This window comes from Mustela erminea, chromosome 6 (assembly GCF_009829155.1).
Source record: "Mustela erminea isolate mMusErm1 chromosome 6, mMusErm1.Pri, whole genome shotgun sequence".
In the NCBI taxonomy this organism is placed as follows: domain Eukaryota; kingdom Metazoa; phylum Chordata; class Mammalia; order Carnivora; family Mustelidae; genus Mustela; species Mustela erminea.
In genome coordinates this window covers 16,154,469-16,175,564 of record NC_045619.1, presented here as the reverse complement: position 1 = coordinate 16,175,564, position 21,096 = coordinate 16,154,469, and the positions used below count along the sequence as shown (strand labels likewise).

At 40.9% G+C, this 21,096-nt stretch overlaps 1 long non-coding RNA gene across 1 annotated transcript; it reads left to right on the top strand.

The window, feature by feature from the left end:
* Positions 1-583: 583 nt before the first annotated feature.
* LOC116592334 lies at positions 584-20,627 on the top strand. The gene is made up of 3 exons (XR_004286454.1): positions 584-877; positions 15,877-16,022; positions 20,267-20,627. It is a non-coding gene; the product is annotated as an uncharacterized LOC116592334 (long non-coding RNA).
* The last annotated feature ends 469 nt before the right edge of the window (positions 20,628-21,096 follow it).

Genomic DNA, 21,096 nt, shown 5'->3' with positions numbered 1-21,096 from the left:
CACCTTGGGTGTGGAGTGGTAAGCAGTGAAAGAAAATTTGAGTTGGATAAGCAGACACAGCAGGGAGTGCACTGCAGTGCAAGACAAGAAGATGGCTGAGGACAGCCTGCGGGGAGCTTAGATATTGTAAACAGTGCCTTGGAGATGGAGTTTTCTGCCAGTGAGTTTTTTCCCAATTTGTTTTCCTACAGAGACATCCCTACAGGTTGCTTTTTTACTGACAAACATGCAGGATGTGTTCTCCTGGGAAGATAAGTGGGAAAGCCCCCCTCCCCACTTACTGGCTCCCCAAGTACACATGATGAGTCATGGACTATTTTGGTTCAGGTTTAGGAGGATAACCTGGTGAAATTCCAAGGCTGGCTGGTGCAAAGAGCTTTCTTTTTCCTTTCCTTATGGAGTTAGTCTTTGTCAACAGGGTTTCCCAGACAGGAAGAGGAAATCGGGTTCCAGTAAAAACAAGTCACTTGAGGAGAGACAGGAAGGAAGTTGTGTGGCTGTTTGGTGCTACTTGCTTTGGTTCTGGGTCGTCTTTTAGTCCCTTCCTGGTGACTAAGGAATTTAACCAATACTTTAGAATAAAGCTGAGAAAGACCCTGCGGGCTTCTAGAACCTCACCTTTGATAACTTGGTGGGGGCATCCCATTGTGCCTGAAGCCTCTCATGCTTGCTATTCCTACCAGCTAAGGAATTTTAACACTTTCTGATATCTGGGTTCTATATAATGTTTAATTTCTTCAAAGGCTTCTGTGGTTGTCGTCTCTAGGATTCACAACAATCTAGCTGTCGTGGGCAGGACAAGAGGGATTATTCCTATTTTGCAGATGAGAAAACAGTTCCTAGGAGAGCACCTTTCCTGCCTGAGGTCACTTAGCTGGTGAATGGTAGTGTTGAAGCTGAACTCAGAGCTTCATAAAGAGCCTGTTAAACTGTTTGCACGGGGTAAGTATTTGTGGGAGGGGGAGCTGGTGCAACTATGGGAAGTGAAGCCGGACTCTGAAGGGTGTGAACACAGGGATGCGTTTTCTGCACCTTTGCAGGACCCTCCTGCCTAGCCCTGTGTCAGCCTGTCACAGCTGGTCTCAGACAATTGTTAAAAAGGCATTAAAAGAAAACCACTGGAAGTTAGGATTGGCTCAGCGCTAGAGGAGGGCTGAGCAGGAGTCCTGGCTGGGGAGAGTCCAGGGGACTGACATGGGAGTCTGATGTACCCTACAGCCTTAATGAAAGACTGCCTGAGGCATACACTGGTGAACTTTCCTGTGCAAGAGCATATCCTATGTCACTCTGCCTTGTTCTGGTCAGAAAAGAAGGGACTGGGACCTGGAAGCAGAATGAGATGTCCTTCTCTGTCTCCATGTTGCCTTGATGTGTCGTCAGACAGCAACCCTTCAACACACCTCTTTATCTTTCCTGCTTGCACCATTCACCCTTCCCTCCTGCCTGATACCACAAATCTTCCAGGTACAGTCATTTTATCCCCCCACAAGCTGAGACCTTTTGGATGCAGTTTAAGAAAGACAAATAGGCCCCCTTTATCCTTACTGATAACAGGGTAGGGAGGCAAGAAAACTTTGCAGTTAGGTAGCCTTGAAATCTCCTACGTCAAGGACTTCTGTATGCACCCTGGGCCTTAGGGCAACTCCCTGTCCTGTCCCCTCTGCCATGGCCCAAACCACAGGCCCAGGTGTGCAGTTCAGATGAGTCATATTTGGCTCCTCAGAGAATATGCAAGGAAAACAGTCTGCTCCTGGGATGCTGAGAGACGGCCCTGAAAGAGCTTATTAGGTGTGAAATCCCAGGCAGCAGGGCCCTGGGGCTGTCGAAGAGGGCACTTTGTTCTTCTTCCCCTCCTCCTGGTTCAGGTGGATCGTCCTCTGCTCCTTCACATGGAGGTATGCTAGCTTCTTAGTTGCTTCTTGCGGCTCCCAGTTTTTCACTAAGGGACATCACTGCTGTTTCTGCAAGTGCAAATGGTTTGTTTCTGGAAAGACTCTTCCTAGTTTTGAATAGTTAGCCTGGGAAGAACCTAACCTGGTGAGAGTGTCTGTCATGTTGAGCAAGTACCAGTGAATAGTAGTAGTAATGGTGATGGTAATAACAATGGTGTGCTTTAATGAACACCTACTATGTGCCAGACACTTTTAATTGCGTTGCATACTCTATTTTGCTTAGTTCTCACAGCAAAATGAGGTAAGTACGATCATAATATTTTAAGATGAAAAGGCTGAGACTCAGACAGTTTATGTCACTTTCCCAGGACAAAGTATGTGTGGCAAGTACATGACAGAACCTGGATTCTGTCATAGGACTTTTTGACTTCCCAGTCCAGCCTGGTTAACACTGTGTCTCAAATTTCATTTGTGTGTGTGTGGATATTACATGATGGCCTCTGCTGGTGTGTTCTCTTCCCCAGTTGGAGTTCAGTGAGGCTGGTTTGAGGGGTCATGCATACTCCTCTTCCACCCCTGCAGTGGGCCATGCCTCCAAGCCCATGAACCCATAGGTGTGCTCTGGGGACACCCCTGATCCCACCTCCTGCCATCATTTTACCCGCTCCTGTTCTGGTTTCACTGACTTCTTCACCATTCCTCAAACACATCAAGCATTACCCTCTCTCAGGGAATTTGTGTTTCCTGTTCTTTCATTCTGGAATATTCTTCACCCTGCCTTCATGCTAGTCTGCTCACATATCACTTTGGCTAAAAGGCTGTCTCTAATTTTGTGTATAAAAGAGCATCCTTTCTTCTCCCACCATCCTGGGCTCCTATCCGTTTCCACTGTTGAGAGCTTCTTCATAGCTCCTGCCACCACCTTGCAGAGTCTACAAGTGGACGCTTGGCTAATATTGTTCCCTGCATGTCCTCCACATTTAGACCATTACATAGCCCATGATACACTCAATTAATAGCTGTTGAATGACTGTACTGGTGAATGAAATGGCTCAGGCACACCACTCCAGATTATGAAGCCAATCTCACATTACAACTTAAGGCAAATGTTGACATATCAAAGTAGAAACTGAAAAAAAAAAAAAAATCCAGTGGGTTGTTATTAAATACAGCAGCTGAAAATACTGCAAAGACTTTTTTAAAAATATGAAAAAATATTTTCCTTATGCACATATACAGATTATGTACTTATAATTAGTGCATGAAAATTTAGAATTTTGGACTTCTTCCCAGCAAGAGTTACTTATTATTATATGTATGAATGTGTACATTGAGAACTCCATGTAGAAATTATATGTTACTTCTCCATGAAGTCTTCTAAGTGTCCCAGTAAAAATCAATAACCTATGCCAGAAGATGCCAAAACACTTTACCCATACCTCTCTAATAAATAAGGCAGCTAAGCCAAAGTGATTCAAAAAACACTGGATATGAAGTCTAGCACATATGAGTTCAAATCTTTCTTTTGAAATTCCATAGCTAGATGATTGAATAATCCATATAACCACTATCAACTTTTGTTTCCATGAGGGTGAAATAATGTGGTTAATATTTCATTTATTCAACACACATTTCTTAAGTATTTATTGTGTGCTAGGAATTTTCTCTGTGTTTATGATACATCCTAGAACAAAAGCTACAATAGGTATATGAGCTCATGGAGTTTATATTCAAGTGATAATGGGTATGAAAAGCATACATAGCATCAAATGCCAAGTTGATGTTAAATATTCTAGCAGATCTTAGTTGTCCTCCTACCATCTACCTTCCCTTTGTCTTGAGTTCTAGAACCTCAATTATGTTTTGGTGTCTGCCTCTTCCATATGTTTCTGGAAACATTGCCCACCATCATAAACTCAGGAATAAGTCCTCACCATGGTCCCATGCCTATTTTGCCAATGGTTGGGGTAGAGATGGGAATGTGACTCAGGTCTGGACAGTGGTGGGAAAGGGGGTTTACAAAGGAGAACACAGAAGAGATAGCCTCATTTTGCCTCTGGAAATTGTCATATCCAGGTGTTATATCTGGAACTGGCACATAAGAATGAAGTAATTTCCTAAACGGAGGAAGAAGGCAACACTGAACACACGAGCAGAGAAATGGAAAAGACCTCCATTCTTGATGATGCTGTCAGCCACAAACTCACCCAATTCTAAATCCTCCCCCATCCTTGGACTTGCTGCTACATTTCTGAATTACTAAAGTCAGTATGAATTAGCATTTTCTGTTATTTGCACCCAAAGATACTCTAACTGATATGAATTATTATGATGATACCATTTCTTCTGATTATCAGGGAGATCTTTGAGAGTTGGGTCTGTTTCATGTTTACGTTTTTTTTTTTTTAATTTTTTCAATTTATTTATTTTCAGAAAAACAGTATTCATTATTTTTTCACCACACCCAGTGCTCCATGCAATCCGTGCCCTCTATAATACCCACCACCTGGTACCCCAACCCCCCACCCCCCCCGCCACTTCAAACCCCTCAGATTGTTTTTCAGAGTCCATAGTCTCTTGTGATTCACCTTCCCTTCCAATTTACCCCAACTCCCTTCTCCTTTTTATATACTTGGTATATATAGCACCATGTTTAATATAAAGTATATGTCAATGAAGATGTATCTACCACCATATATTTATAGCTTTGTGCATATATGACTCTTTAGACTTTTGGTAGGTCTTGGGTTCAGTGTTTTATGCAGTTATATCAGAGAATTATAAATAACAACTTCCAAATGTTTAGATATGGCTGATACAAAATTTTTGAAGAACCCTAGTTTTAAAATCCACATAGTTTAAGTCCAGATCCTGAGATTCAGTGTTTCTGAGGTGGGTTTACCTGAAGCAATGGCCTTCAGTACAAGTCAATACAAGTATCTCTTATAAAACCCTTGAGTGTGGCTGAGCCTGCACCTCCACTGCACAAGCAAGGACAGTCCAAACCCTGATGTTGGCTGTGTGTTCATGCCAGTGTGCTGCAGTGAGGGTGGGGTCCACCCTGCCCCATGATTTTGTTCGATGAGGTCATGGGAACTGGACAAGGTTTGCCCTGGTTTCTGAGCTGACAGCCTGAGGTTTAGTGACGTAGTGTTGGCGTGTCATGGGCCAATTACTCTGCTTTCGCAGGTGGAGAAACGGAGATGAAAACAGCAGAAAGACAAGTGGTCCATCTCAAGGGAACACAGGATTTACAGGGAGAATGCTTACTGCTCCCAGAGTGTACTTGCCCCTATACAGAGAGGACCCTTTAATTAAATTCTGCTTCATGTTCAACATCTATTCCATGTTAGGCAGCATAAGGGATATAAAGATTGAAAGATACACTCTTCCCTCAAGGGACTAACCATCTGGTAGAGAATATTGAAAGTAATATAATTCAGTCATACATATGCTCTCTCATTTCTTCCTTCCTTCCTTGCTTCACCCATTCAACCAACTTCTAGAAACTTGAAATAAAGCATCAAGTGATGCAGTGTTGGTCTATGCGTCAGTGGAGCTTGTATTCTGAGAGAGAAGACATATATGAAAGTGTTAACTACCTAATCCACGACTTATGTACACTGGTGGTCCATACCACAAAGGAAAGAAGTACATAGAACACCACGAGAACACTAACAAGGGGTCTGATCCAAACTGGGGATACTATTACCTCTACTTTACCCATGCGCAAGTAAGTAACTTGCTCAAGATAACCCGGTTAGGCATGATGGAGCCAGACTGGCTTTCTCCAGAGTTTCTAACCATTTTACTCTGCAGGGAGATATCACGAGCTCTGGAGCAGAGAGTTGGGTAAATAAGCCTGGACCCGGGAAGAAGCTTCTGGGCAGGGGCTGTACCATAAACAAGAACGCAGTGAAAGCCGGCAGAGAAGTACACTGTGCTCTTGAGGGACCTTGACTGCATCTATCTGAGCGAAGTGTAAATGACTTCCTAGGGAGGCTCCCTTTACCTTTAGAGCCTAAAAGAAATACAGAAGAGTTTCCGGAGAAAGACCGAGATCAAGGGTGAAAAGGGCATTCCAGGCAGAGAAAAGAATAGGAGAAGAAGTCGGTAGAGGCAGAGTGGTTACTTAAGAGGACCCTGCCAGCTCTTTCTCGTGCCTTGCCTATTGCTTCCAGACATCCTCAGCAGCACATGGGGTATTTGCAGGCATGTCGGCACACACGGTATTGTAGCTAGCCCACATTTCTACAATCTCTGAACAGGAAAGAACCAAACCCGGCATATACCCCAATATGGGAACAGTGTATTTCAGCTGGCCTCCTGGTCCTTTCCTAGCCCAAGTTTGAGGAATGAAACACTGTAAAAGAGACTCGTTTAAGACACAGGTGGGAAGAACTGATCTAAACACAGGGACCTGGGTGCCTGGCTGGCTTAGTTAGAGGAGTGTGCAACTCTTGATCTTGGGGTTGTGCGTTTGAGCCCCATGTTGGATATAGAGATTACTTAAAAATAAAATCTTAAAAAATAAACTCAGGGACAGAACTTACGTGCTATCCCCCAGAAATCAGGAAACCCTCAGCCCACTTGATCTCTGGCTAACACATTCCCAGACTTTTAGAACTGAAAGGTACCCAGAGATCATGTAGCACCAAACTCCCGTTTTACCACTTAAGACTTGAGGTTCAAGATATGAAGAGGCCATCTTGAAGTCATGCAGCTCTTTACTCAGGAATTTTATTCCCTCCCACCATCTCCTCCTTTCTTCTTCCACCTCAACATCTCCAGTAAATTTCTCTACCCTCGGGCACATACTACCATTTATTATCCCACTGTAAGGCTTTGTACTGTGCATCTATCCTCTCTACCCTGCCCCACACCTTTGCTTCTCATGTTTGTTTTGCCCTGTTTTACTTTGTTTTGACCATTTATGGAGCATCTTTGTAGCTCAGAAGTCCCTGCTAATTGATTTACATGCATTATCTTTTGTAATCCTATAATCCTGTAAATTATAGATTTTCTTATGCCCTTCTTGCAGATGCAAAAACAAGGGACCTTGGGAGATTAAAGCACTCTTTCCCAGGTGACATAGTATTTATTTGAGCCATAATTTCAACCCTTGTCTACCTGACTCAAAGCCTGTGTTTACATCGAGGCAGCTACACTGTCTCTACCCACTGTTTCTCCTTCATAGAAGCTTGATTTCCTTTTTTTTTTTTTTTTTTTTTTTTTAAACAGAGAGAAATCACGGGTAGGCAGAGAGGCAAGCAGAGAGAGAGAGAGAAGAGGAAGCAGACTCCCTGCCAAGCAAAGAGCCTGATGAGGGACTCGATCCCAGGACCCTGAGATCATGACCTGAGCTGAAGGCAGAGGCTTAACCCACTGAGCCACCCAGGCACCCCAAGCCTGATTTCTTTTAGGCTAGAAACATTGAGTGGCTGGCAGACTATATTCTCCTTGAGACATGGGTGTCCCTATATATAAGTAACAGGTTTCTCTTTCATAAGTGTGCTTCTTATTGCTTCTTGGTCTTTTGGTTAAAATCAAGTATAAAAATGTATATTTTCCATGTGCCATCTATTTTAACAATAGCTGTTGTTTTCAGGCAAGATTGAAATAGAAATTCATGCTGTATTGTAATAGATTCTCTTCTTCACCTAAGCAAGTACTGTGGTTTTTTAATATTATTTTTTGTTAATTTCTTATCTAAAGAAGTTGTCTAATCCTCAGAACTTTGGAGGAGGGGGAAAACACTGCTACCTTGACTGTCAGTTTTGGATAAGCACTCAATTTCCATAGTTTATATATAGCTCTTCGGGAAAGATAGAATCAATTTTATCTGGTACCCAAAAGGAAGGGATGCCACATTTCATTGTTTTCTATGTCCTTCTGGTGGAATGTCAGCAATGGCTCTTATTTTGGATCCATTTAGCCTGGCCTGGAACTAGAGAACATTATCTCCCTTCCCAGAATGCTCTTGGAGGAGCCTACATATCAAATTACCATACATCACCCAGGAATGCCAGGACTCTTGCCACTTACTGTGAATTTACAGTTCTTCGTCCTCTTCCAAACTTCTAGCATTTCTTTTGATGTGAAAAAGCAATTTAAAAATGCACCATATCTAATATAACACATGGACATATTCACCACACACATTCTTTTAATTAAAAGAATCGGTACACTGCCTTTTGCTGACAGTTAACACCAACGCTTTAATGCCATTTTCTATCATTGATTTATGAGGTGCATACTCAAAGCAAATTAGGGAATAAATCATTGATGACATTGATTTGCTTACCAGCTCTCTAATAAATGTGTATAATTAATTGTGGGTGTGCTACCTGCCCCTGCTCGTTGAGACCTTCCCACAGTTTTGGCCTCTTCTCTGTTACACTGCTGGACTTAATGGAGAAGGATTGGTGGTATACTTGAAGGTGTCGTGCGGGTGAGAGCTTAAGCCATCAATATATCTGAGACTCTGAGGTGGAAAGGAATTTTCACACACTTCTCATGAAGAGACAGGTGGGGAGGGAGTTTCTGCTTGCGTGAGGCAGCTCATTATTTCAAAGGATTTGCATGGTAACACCTCTGGAACCAGTTATTTCTCAATCAGGATGGCCATGGAATCAAGTGGTTTTTACTTTCATGGTCATGCTGGGAAAGGGCTTTGGTCCGCAGGTGTCAGGTAAGAAGAACAGGTGGTCATGATTTTGTTTCATTGGTCAAAGAATCTGCTCTTAAAAACACAAGTTTTTTTTTTCTTTTTTGTGTTTTTTTTGTTTTGTTTTGTTTTGTGTTTGAATGCAGGAAGGGAACTCAGTACCCTTCAGCAGGTGGGGTCTTCAGTCTCAGTAGGGTGAGGTGGGAAGTATACTGCCTTTAGAGCCATTTTGGTGTACCTTTCACAAGTCATTTAACTTCTTGGTCTCTGTGTCCTTGTCTACAAAGAATGAAATAATAATTATACCTACCTCCTTAGGGTTGCTCTAAGGATTAAATGAGATAATTTGTGTGAAGTGTTAAACCAGAGCATGGCATATAGTTGGCATTACATGGTCACCATTATTATTTATTATTCTGGAATCCAGGGATGGGCTTTGGTGTGTCTGTGAATCTGAAGATCTGTGCAAAGTTTGTGTGTGTATACATGTTTCTGGGGAGTGGGTCCATGATATTCATCGGTGTCTCAAAGGGATCCCAGACTTCCCAGGAATTGAAGACTTCCTGTCCAAGGGGGTCTCCTTCCTATTTTTGGAACATACCTACCTTGGGCTCTCCTTCTTGCTTTGAACATGAATATACTGACCCACATCCTATTCCTCCTTTCCAGTAATAATAATAATACTAACAATGATAGTAATAGCCTAATAGTTACAGAGCTTCTATTATGAGGCAGGTCTCAACTTACATAAAGAACTAATTTTTCTCTGAACCTCATTTCTCATCTCGTAGGGCTGTTGTGAAAATTAAATGAGAAAATGTGGGCAAACGAGCAGATATGCTATTGGTATATAGGCTGTGATCAGGATATCCTCTTCATTTTCCTATTTTGCATATTTTTTCCAAGCCTCAATGAGTAAGAAGCATTAAGAGAATAAGCCTTTCTTGCTTTAAAACATTAAGTTCTTGGGTTGTTTGTCATTGGAACATGGTGTAGCCCATTCTGACAGATACATTACTATATCCCTCAATGCCCAGGATAATCAGGCATGTAATTAAATTTTCAATAATTATATGTTGACTAACTCAGTGAGGGAAAGAAGAAAAGAAGGGTGGGAAGAGGAGAGGAGGAAAAAAGTTGGAGAGACTTAGGACGAAGTTAACTGAAGTGACTTATAATGGGTCATCTTCTCTAGAGATGGCCTAAACAATAAATATTCTTCCATGTACAAAAATAAAGATCTTCTAAATCCTCCAAAAGACTGAGATATAATTATAAAAGAAGAGCATACTTTGGGTTTGTGACAGGATCCAAGAGACGTGGGGCATTCTGCTCTTTTTTGGGTGGTCATCAGATTAATAATCACTGTGGTATTTCCAATCCTCTTTGGTGCCCGTGGTCTCCTGAGAAGGATGAGACCAGAAGAGGGTTTAGACCAGAACCTGGCACATAGTTGGCATTACATGGTCAACATTATTATTTAGTATTCTGGAACCCATGGATGAGCTTTTGTGTGTCTGACTCTGAAGATCTATAGGATGATCTGCAAAAAGATTCTATTGCATGTAGGCCTTTGAGCTAGTATTACATTCCTGATCTTTCACAGAAGTACCCTCTTCCCATACCAGCCCTGTGTTGATTACATCCCAGTTCTCATTGGAGTGTGGCTCATACCTTAGTGTGTCTGGCTCCAAAGTCTCTCAGTCATGATGTACACTGGGTCTCAGCATACTCCTTTGCTGCATGGCCACACAGAATAAAGAATAAGACCAATTAAAAACAGATGCCTCGCACAACCATCAGGAACTCTCTCTCTCTCTCTCTATTTTAATCTCCTGAAGCACTGTTTCTCAGAGCTCAGGAAGACTCTGGCTGGTGACATAGCAGTGTGAAGGACTGATGAATTGTTGGCATTCTTTTGTTCTGAGGAGAATAAACTAGTTTCAGTTAAAATAAGAACCAGATTGCCCAAAAAATGTCTAAGTCTTGGGACTTGCCAGTTAAAAACAACCTCTAGAGTGTTTGAATGAGAACTTTTCCCAAGGATGGCTTTGGTGAAGGAGGAGAGGCTGCCAGACACTGCATCATTAACTAAATACCACAGAAAATGGCTCTGTGTTTTATTGCTGTGTGTGTGTGTTAAACTATAGAAGAAATTGGAAAGCCCAGTTGTATTCAAAGAATGGAGAACAAAATGCTCCAGCTGTTCTGTTTGGGGAAGGATAATTCATAAACAGAGAAACAGGCAACACATTTCTGGATATGACTCAACAACTAGTTGGAGACCATCATGGTGGCAGAACTTTTTGGGCCACCAAGTGTCACTCCCCACCTTCTCCCCTCGGATGTGTCTGAAGACATGTCTTAATTTGATCCTGGAGGAAGTCATGTAGCATGCATGGGACTCAAATTACCTTTGTCCTTCTGGTGACTGTTTCTTGCTTATATGGGCCATGCAGAGTGATATACAACCTAACACAATACTAGGGCGGCTGCCGTTGCTCCTAAGTTTGGGTTTAAAAAGAAAAAAGGGAAGAAGGAAAGTGGCAAAATGTGCCCCCCACCATCTCCTGTTAGAATCATATTAGATCTTCCATTCAAGTCTGGAAAAATTCATCTGATGACATCTGCTTGACCTCCTGGGAACTAGAGAAGGGGTGGGGTTTGCCAACAAGATAACTTCCTCCTTCCCTCGCTTCCTGCAGCCTCCTGCTCCAGCAGCGCCCATGGCTGCCTTCCAGCTGGGCCTGGATCCTCTGCTATCATGGACCCCACCCCGAACGTTCATGTCTGCATCTGGAGGTCTGTGGCCTCTGGCTGTTGGCCTACTAGAACAAGGCAGACTTTCTCAGCTCAGCAAAGGCATCTGCTCTGGAGATAAGAAGTTAGAGAGGGCTCAAGAGGCCAGTGGGTAAGGAATTCCAAGGTCTTTGTGGAGCTCCCAGTGAAAAATATAGATCAATACTATTTTATAAAAGAATTCCTTCTTTAGGAATTTTGGACTCTGTTATTCCCTTTGCACAAAAAATATGGAAAAGATAAGGAAAGTCCATTTCATTCAGTTGTTTGTAGATTGTTTGCTACCATTCAATTGTTTTCGAGCTATGAAACTGGCATTTTCATATGGTTCAAACTTGTACATTAATTTAACATATTTCTGAGTACTGTGGATAAAAAGAATAGAAAGAGAAGTTCCTTCAGGGGACATAGCATCTAATAAGGGAGATGGGCATTTAAGTGTATGTCACAGAACTTTGTGAATACCTAATTGTAGATGGTGTGGTAAATCCTGCTTGACCAGAATGGAAGATTGCCGGAATTATTTCTTAGTTTTTGCATACATGTGAGCTTCTTTGTTTAAGACTAGTTGCTCTCTAACAGCTCGTAGAGTGGAGAGAAGGAAGTGTATAGCATTTTTTTTAACTCAGCTTTTTATTTTTGAATGATTTTGGGTTTGTAGAAAAGTTGCAAAGATAGTAGAGAGATTTCCCATATCCCATCATCCAGTTTCCCCTAATATCTTACAGTTCCATGGTTAAATTTGTTGAAACTAAGGAATTAGCATTGGCACATTACTATTAACCACACTATAGACTTAATTTCATGTTTTTCCACAGTTGTCCTTTTTCTATTCATATTGCATTTAAATGGGGTGGTTTTAAAATGTGTTTGCAAATTTTTTGACTTTCCTTTCATGGAAAGCGGGGTCTATGTTCTCTGAAAACCAGACAATCTTGGTGACTGTTTTGGCCAAGGTACAGTGGAAGTGACAAATGCATGACTTTCCAAGTGTAGGTCATAAGTGGTGATTCCTCTTGAGGACTCCAGTCTTCATATAAATAGGCCAACTTCTCTGAGCTGCCATGTTGGGAGGAAGCTCAAAGTAGCACACCCATGCAGAGAGATCACATGGAGAGTCCTTGAGATAACATGGGGAGAGATACCCAGTCGCACTCCAGCCTCTCAATCCCCAACTTCTCCACACTATTCCAGCTTCAACCACTGTCAGACTGTAACTGAATGCAACTGAGTGAATGACATTGACCCAGCCAATACTTGCCAGCCAAGTATTTCCTGAATTCTTAACTCAGAGATGCTGTGAGAGGCATTAAAATGATTGCTGTTTTAAGCTACTCTGTGTTGGGTTATGTTAAACTACTCTGAATATCATTTCGTAGCACTAGATAAATGGACTAAAAGGGCTCTACCAGCAGGTCTTAAATGAAATGTGAGCCTCATTCACACATAGTAACCTCTGAAACATTCCACTATTTCATTTTTCACACATTCACTGAGCACCTGTTATATGCCAGGTACTGACTATAGTAGATGTTAAGAAATTAGGTGCCTGATATAGTTTCTGACCTTGAAGAATGAAAAGCAGATGGTTAAACCAATGGCCACAGTATTATATATTAAGGCAGTGTCATGAGATGAGAGAAAAGGGGTATATTTTCCAGATGTGCTGAAATCCCTTTGCATGGGCCAGGATTCGAAGGATGAATCAGAGTTCCCATTGGGGAAGCATATGAGAGTGCATGGTGCATTTGAAGAACCCAGAAGAGCTCTGTGTAGCTGGAAACACTGGGTTTATTTGCATACATGTGTGTTTGGGGTTGGGGGTGGAGTCAGGCATGGAATAGGAAGTAAAAGTGGAAAAAACTAAACAGAAAGACTAAGGTCAAGTTTCCAGAGTGGAATCTGAGGTGAAAAGTGGAATGTCATGTCTTTTAGCCTGAATCTGATTATTCTTCTAGAAACTTTTCAAGAAGATGATAGTTATTTATTTATTTATTTATTTATTTATAAAAAGATTTATTTATTTTAGACAGAGAGCGAGTGCATGACCGGGGGAAGGGTCAGAAAGAGAGAATCTTCAAACAGACTCCACACTCAGTGCAGAGCCCAATGCAGAGCTCTATCCCATGACCCTGAGATCATGACCTGAGCTTAAGATCATCAAATCAAGAGCCGGCCGCTTAACCAATTGAGTCATCCAAGCATCCCAAGAAGATGACATTTAAATGTTAGTCACTAGTGCCCTCAGGAATTTGGGCTCAAAATGTACATCCACTGTGTGTAGCTTGACCTCTTGGAAGACTAAACTTTCGAAATGACTAGCAGTTAGGTTCCTGAGCAAGTCTGTCAAAGTGCTGGTCAAGGGATTTATGAGGTTTTATTTCCATGATTTGTCTTTTCCGTGGAACCCCGTGTGTGTTTGTGTGTGGAAGGGGTGGAGATGAAACACACGTTTTCAAAAGTCAACAGAGCTTAAGTGAAAGGAAGTCAAATAAACTCTTTGAAGGCAGCAACCAAGGGCAGAACTGGGAAGAAGGGTAGAAGGAGAGTGAGCTTGAAGGGGAACTTCAGACCAGGTCTCTAACTCCAAAATCCCTAATCTCCTTTCCCAGAACTTTGATGCATTCTTATCATTATTGATGATAAAGCTGTACAATTAACTAATACACACATAATGCTTACTGTGTACCAGGCACCGTCCTTGTACTTTAGGTTATCCATTTGCTTAAACTTGGAGATAGTTCCATCCTGTATTCTGTCGGTGGTGAATACAGTTGCGGAAGTAACTAGAAATGAGTCTTTAGAGTGGGTGACCCTTCACTTTGGCATCTTAGTTTATTCTTTGTTTTCACACCTGTTGCATTCCACTTGCTCTTGAGAGGGGCTTTCTGGGGCTTGTCTGGGTAAGAAGTGGGCGTTTAGGTGAATCTAGCTCCTCAGATAAAAATCTGTGATTTGCTTTCTTGCACCCTTCTGGGTTCAGTGGCTTCTATGCACACCTCCCCATTTCTTAGACTTTCTGGCCGGAGCAGGGAGGGAGGCCTTTTCCATTTGGGTCTCATTTTTCCACCTCCCTTCCTGTCTCCTTCTGGCAAAGACTGATCTGTCTCTTTAACAGCTGGACACCTGTTGCCAGAAGAAATAATTCCCATGTGTGCAGGGTGTTACCAAAGGGAACAGGGTGGAGAGAGGAGGGAACGGCTTCCTGCCAGAGGCCCAGTGGACAAGGGAGAGGAATGGGAAGGCTCTGCTAACCCTGGAGGGTGAGGCAGATGTTTGCAGGGAGAGGATCTGCCTGGGAAGGAGCAGGGTCCAGGGACAGCTGGGAAATAACAAGGGATGGGAAGAGTCAGGAGGCAGAGGGGACTAGGAGGCAGCTTCCAACCGGAAAGGGAGGGAGGGAGTGGCTGGAGGTTGAAGAAGCACATGGGGTGGGGAGGTGCTGATGGAGGAGGCAGGCGTGGGCGGTGGTAGCAGCTCCCTATTGTACAGCATCTCATTGCTTACACAGCATTTTGACCTACATTGTAGGACGTGTATAACATGTTAACCTTAGTGAAAGTCTCTGGGTCTTGGTTCCCTTATTTGTAAAATGATGATAGCAGCACGTACTGGGCAGTCTTCCCGAGGCTACCCACTTTGCTGAAAAGTAAGGCGAGGCTCACATCATAAATGGGTAATAATAATGCTTACTGGGTACCCACGATGCGCCAGGTAACGTCCTGGGTGCTTTTATGTCTGTGAACTGAGACAGTTCTCCAAGGTAGGAAGAGGAAGCTGCTCTTTTGAGGACAAAGAAACAGGATACTGTTAATTCCTGCATTTTAAAGATACACACTAGGGCGCCTGGGTGGCTCAGTGGGTTAAGCCGCTGCCTTCGGCTCAGGTCATGATCTCAGAGTCCTGGGATCGAGTCCCGCATCGGGCTCTCTGCTCAGCGGAGAGCCTGCTTCCCTCTCTCTCTCTGCCTGCCTCTCCATCTACTTGTGATTTCTCTCTGTCAAATAAATAAATAAAATCTTTAAAAAAAATAAAATAAAAAAATAAAGATACACACTAGCCAGTACCAGTTTCCAGGTAGGCATACAAAGGCTGGAGGCAAAATCAGTGCAAACACTTCCCTTGGTCCAGGACTGTTCCAAGGGCTTTGTGTACATGATTTCCTTACATTTTCACAACCAGGAGATAAGCATGCTATTATTATCATTCTCTTTTTACAGATGGAGAAACTGGGTCACAGATAGGCAAAGTGGTAGGGAGGTAAGTTGTGAGTGAAATTTGAACAGAGGCAGTGTGGTTCTAGAGTCTACAGGTTCATCTACCATGTTCTACAGAAGTGAGTGAAAGAAATCTGTTTTGTTTTGAATTTCAGGTGACTGACTCCAATTCTGTGTCTTTCCCACTAAACCAGACTTCCTTCTGGGCTTCACTGAAGGGACAATGTATACGTCCTAAGCATAGTGGAAGGCATGAAACACATGCCAGGATGAGCTGAACAGGTGGCCCTCTACCTTCCAGGCACAACCTGACTTGAGGACCCCACACACCAGGATCCCAACAGAGAAATATGTCAAAGAAAATGCCATGGTTTCTGGTTCCTTGCTGATGAACCAAGTTTCATGCACTTGGGCGAGGTCCTGCTCCTGAATAATCTCTACACACAGGTAAGTAGGTTATTCAAGTGGTTTAAACGCCAGGCTCATGGTACAGACCTGGCTTCAAATCTCCTTTCTGCCATTTGCTGGCTTGGGACATCCAGCTCATTGCTTCATTCTCCTGAACCTTACTTTTCTGCCATGAAGTTGGTTGGAAGAGTACTGATATTTTAGGGCCATTGTCAGGATTCAACAAGATCATGCTTGTGAAGGGCTGCACTCTGTACTTGGTGCATGGTCAAATGTGAAGTCAATGTTAGCCTTGGGTTTAAGATCTTAAAGCCTGGCCAGAAGTACCTAGGTGTAAGCCCAGGCTCTGATATTGTCTCTTTTTGTGGCCTCCACAAGTCAGCAAAGGCCTCTGGGTCTTGGTTCCCTTGGTAAATTGGGGATGGCAGCATCTACCACATAGGATGGTTGGGAAGGTTGTGTGAGTGACCTGAAGCAGGGACAGCACAGTAGCCAGATGGTTCAAGAGCTCTTACAGTTTCTAGCAGTTAGGAAGTGACCAGGGGGCTGCTCCTCTCTGACTTTGTCTTGCCCAGAATTTCAGGGCACTTTCACATGCAGGCCAAAGCCTCAAGAAGTGGCCTTCTCTCTTGATGATTTAGTCACTCATGAAATTGGGAAGATTTACTAGAGTGTAATTTTGTGAAGCCTTTATCATTGTGTGAAACAATTCTATGCTAGATACTCTGGGGTGCGTAGAAATGTTTAAACTGGGACCATTTTGCATGGGCTTTGCACTTAGGCAGTTCTAGGTTTCAGATTGGGGTAGGCTGCTCTGCCTTTCTGAATTGGCATTTCCTCTTCTGTAAAATGGAAGCAATTTTTTTACATGTATCACTGGGTGATGAAATAAAAGGGCACAGGACTTTGCGCAACACCTAATAAGCTTCAAACAACTGATAATTGTTACTCTTGATCATAGGGGCCCTTTTTTTTTTTTTTTAAGAATAGACAATAATTAAGGGAAAGTCCCTGTTGTCTTTTGATAAGAAATATCTCATACAATATCATCTTTATATCTTTAATAAGTGATAGTTTGGTTAAGGAAGGAAAGGAGGGAGGGAGGGAGGGAGGAAGGAATGAAAGAAGGGAGAGGGAGGGAGGAATTCAAAATTAGAGCTACCATAGGTCCTGCCACATCTTTACATTATTTGCTCTGTACTATCTATCTGTCCTTTCACTGTTCCCCACCCTCACTCCTACTTCAAAGCTATTTATACATTCTGTCAGACACTTGTTTTGTGTACATAAGGGATCTAGTTAAATAGTTCCTGTACAGTGAGCAACTTTAAGATGAAAAGGTAACAGTTACACATGTATAAATATAGCAATTCATATTTACAGAGAGAAAAGAAAGAGTGAGTTTCTACAGAAAAGCTAACTATAGGGTATGTTTGCTTGCCCCTCCACGACCTTCTGAACTGGTTTTCACAAAGTCAACTTCTGAATGGCTTCCATTTCTATGATTCATCTAAGACATCCTCTGTGGACTCAGTTCCTTCCAGGACCTGCATTCCAGGCAGAAGTCTGGGAACAGGAATGTTTGTGTGTGTCTGTGCTTATGTTTCAAACGCCAAATAAGATTTTAAGCCTCCTTTTTTTTTTTTTTTTTACCCTGAAAGCTTGCACTCACTTTGACTTCTTGAAGTCATGTTCAGTCGTGTAATTTCAAGCCTATCTCTTTCTCACTTTCTTTATGTCTTTTGTTAATGTCAATTTGTACTAAGAAATCGGCGAATTTCTAGAAGGTTATGACAGCTACAAAAGATACTAATCTGGACTTTATCTGGGTTCTCTTCATTATTTATCATCCTTTACCTGTATTGTCTTCTGAGCTGCATTAATATCCATTACTAGTTTCCACCCCAAAGTTTATTACAAAGCTATAATAATCAAAACAGTACAGTATTGGCCTAAAAAACAGACACATAGATCAATGGAACAGTATAGAAAACCCAGAAATAAATCCACTTCTATATGGCTAGCTGATTTTTAACATAAGTGCCAAGAATACACAATAGGGAAAGATTGCTTCCTCAATAAATACTGCTGGGAAAATTGGTTATCTGTATGCAAAAGAATGAAATTGGACCCTTACCTCACACCATATATAAAAATCAACTCAAAATAGATTAAGGACTTAAATGTAAGACCTAAAAACATAACAAACCTACAAGAAAGCATGGGGAGAAGCTCCTTGGCATGGGTCTTAATGATTTTTTGGACTGAACACTGAAAACACAGTCAACAAAAATTAAAATAAACAAGTGAGACCACTTTGAACTAAAATATTTCTGCTCAGCAATGGAAATCATTACTAAAATGAAGTGCAAACTCCAGAATGAGAGAAAATATTTGCAAATTGTGTGTCTGCTAAGGGGTTAACATCCAAAATATATAAGGAACTCATACAACTCAATAGCAAAAACCCCAAATAACCCAGTTAAAAAAATGGGCAAAGGAAATGAATAGAGATTTTCTCAAAGAAGACATACACATGGTTACAGGTGTATGAAAAGATGTTCAACATCACTGGTCATCAGGGAAATGCTAGTCAAAACCACAACGACATAGATATCACCTCACACCTGTTAGAATGACTATTATTACAAGTCAAAAGATAGCATGTGTTGGCAGGGATGTGGCAAAAAAGAGAACTCCTGTACACTGTTGGTGGAAATACAAATTAGTACAACCATTAGAGAATTACTATCTGATCTAGCAATATCACTTCTGGATATACATCCAAAGGAAATAAAAATAACTGTCTTGAGGAGATAGTTGCACTCTCATGTTCATTGTAGCATCATTCAAATAGCCAACATGTGGAAATAACCTAAGTGTCCATTGACAGATGAATGAATATAGAAAATGTGATTTATTATTGAATAGAAGGGAATATTACTCAGCCTTAAAAAGGAAGGAATTCCTTTTTATTAAGCTAAAAGAAATAAGCGAGACACAGAGACACATACTGCATGACCTCAGTTATATGTAGAATCTATAAAACTTAATGAAGAAAAATATTGAACTCATAATAGAGAAAAGAATTGTGGTTATCAGATACAGGGGTTGCAGGAAAAGGGAAATATTGATCAAAGAGTATAAACTTTCAGTTACAAGATGAATAAGCTCTGAAGACCAAATGGACAGCTCAGTCTATCATTAAAAATAATGTATTGTTTCTTTAGAATTTGCTAAAAGAGTAGATCTCAATTGTTCTTGACACACACACACACACACACACACACACTCGCGTGTGCGCACACAAGGTAGCTATGTGAGCTGATGGAGATGTCTTTAAAAATTGCCAAGTGATTGATCCTCAACAACCCCTGATGGTCCTCAGTAGGGTCTTTCTTGCTGATATTATAACTTGAGATTTAGTAAATACAAATAGAAAATTTATAAAATTTTATAGTAGAGGAAAACTGCAGTAAATTAACACATAACTGATTAATGTAAAAGACATCAAGAAAGGGAATAAAAAGGGAATGTTTTGTGGGAAGTAGAATCAAATGCCTTATTAACAATCACACAATATGTAAGCAGACTATTATGATTAAAATAGATTGTCAGGCTGCATGCAAGAATAAAGAAATGTTGAAAGTAAAAAATATATACCATCAAACACTAATCTAAAATAGACTTTAAGACAAAAAACATTCCTAGAGATAAAAATGTACCTTTCAGTTACAAAAGGTTCATTTCACCTGAAATATATAATAGTTCTAACTTTCAGTGTATTTAGTATCAAAAATAAAGCAAAAATTGTGAAAAATAGAAGACAAAACAGATTAATTCACAATCACATGTAAGATATTTTAACATATCTCTCATAGTAAGTGATAGAAGATCAAAGGAAAAATCTGTAGGATATAGAAGATTTAAACACAATTAACATATGCAGAAAACTGTACCTCAAAACTGAAGAACATACTTCCTATTCAGATGCACATGTAACAATTACCATTTGCTGAGCTATAAAGAACATCTCAATAAATTTGAAAGAACTTAAATGACCCAGAGACTGTTTTCTGACCACAATAGAATTAATTTAGAAATTTAAAGGTACCCAGAAGAGTGGTCCTCTTTATACTTCTAAACAAATCAGGGGTCAATTAAAAAAATGAGTTTGGAAATAAGAAAATGTTTGAATTTAATAATAATATATGGGATGTCCAATTGCCCTTCATTTGTGCACTGGGTATTTTTCCTAATAATTTACAAACTTTTAAACTCAGGAAAGGATGAGGCCAGCTGGATCCAGAGAACAGATCTGCATGAAGCTCTTCTTCTCAAAAAGGTGGAGGAGGAAGGAGAGGGGACCGGTGGATCTCGGCAAGAGGGCGGCAGAAACTGTGACCTTTGGCAACAGAGCACTGAGAACAGTTACATCATGAAAAGCACTCCTCCTTACCCTTCTCTTTAAGGAAAAAAAGAAGTGGGATTCTGCTAATGCAGAGGAGAAAATTAGAGCCTTAAATACATATATTATAAAAGGAAAGGCCAAAAGTCAATGGCTAAATATCTGTCTTAAAAGTTGGCAAAAGAGCAGCAAATTAAATCCAAAGAAAGTAAGAAGGAAGGAAATAATAAAGATAAGGGGTAATGGACATCTAGGTTTTTTGAGTGCTGTGAAGTGTGTAAACCTGATGATTCACAGACCTGTACCCCTGGGGATAAAAATATATGTTTATAAAAAATAAAAATATTCAAAATTGGAAAAAAAAAAAGATAAGGGGTAAAATTAATGAAATAGAAAAGACATATTCAAAAGAAAATAATCAACAAAACCAAAATTTGTTTTCTTGAAAAAACTAGTAAAATTGATAACTCCCAGGAAAAAATAATTAAAAGAAAAAGAAAAAAGTATTGAAAATTAGTATAAACAAAGGGGAAAGACATTTAAAAAATGGCTGTAGGTTATTATAAACTTTTTTTTAAATGAGCCTTGTCAACTGAGATAAGACGGATAAATTCTTAGTAAACACAAGATACAAACTTTTAAATAATTCTGTATAATTCTATTCAAAATAGTAAAGCCATAATTTAAATCTTCCTATGAATAAAA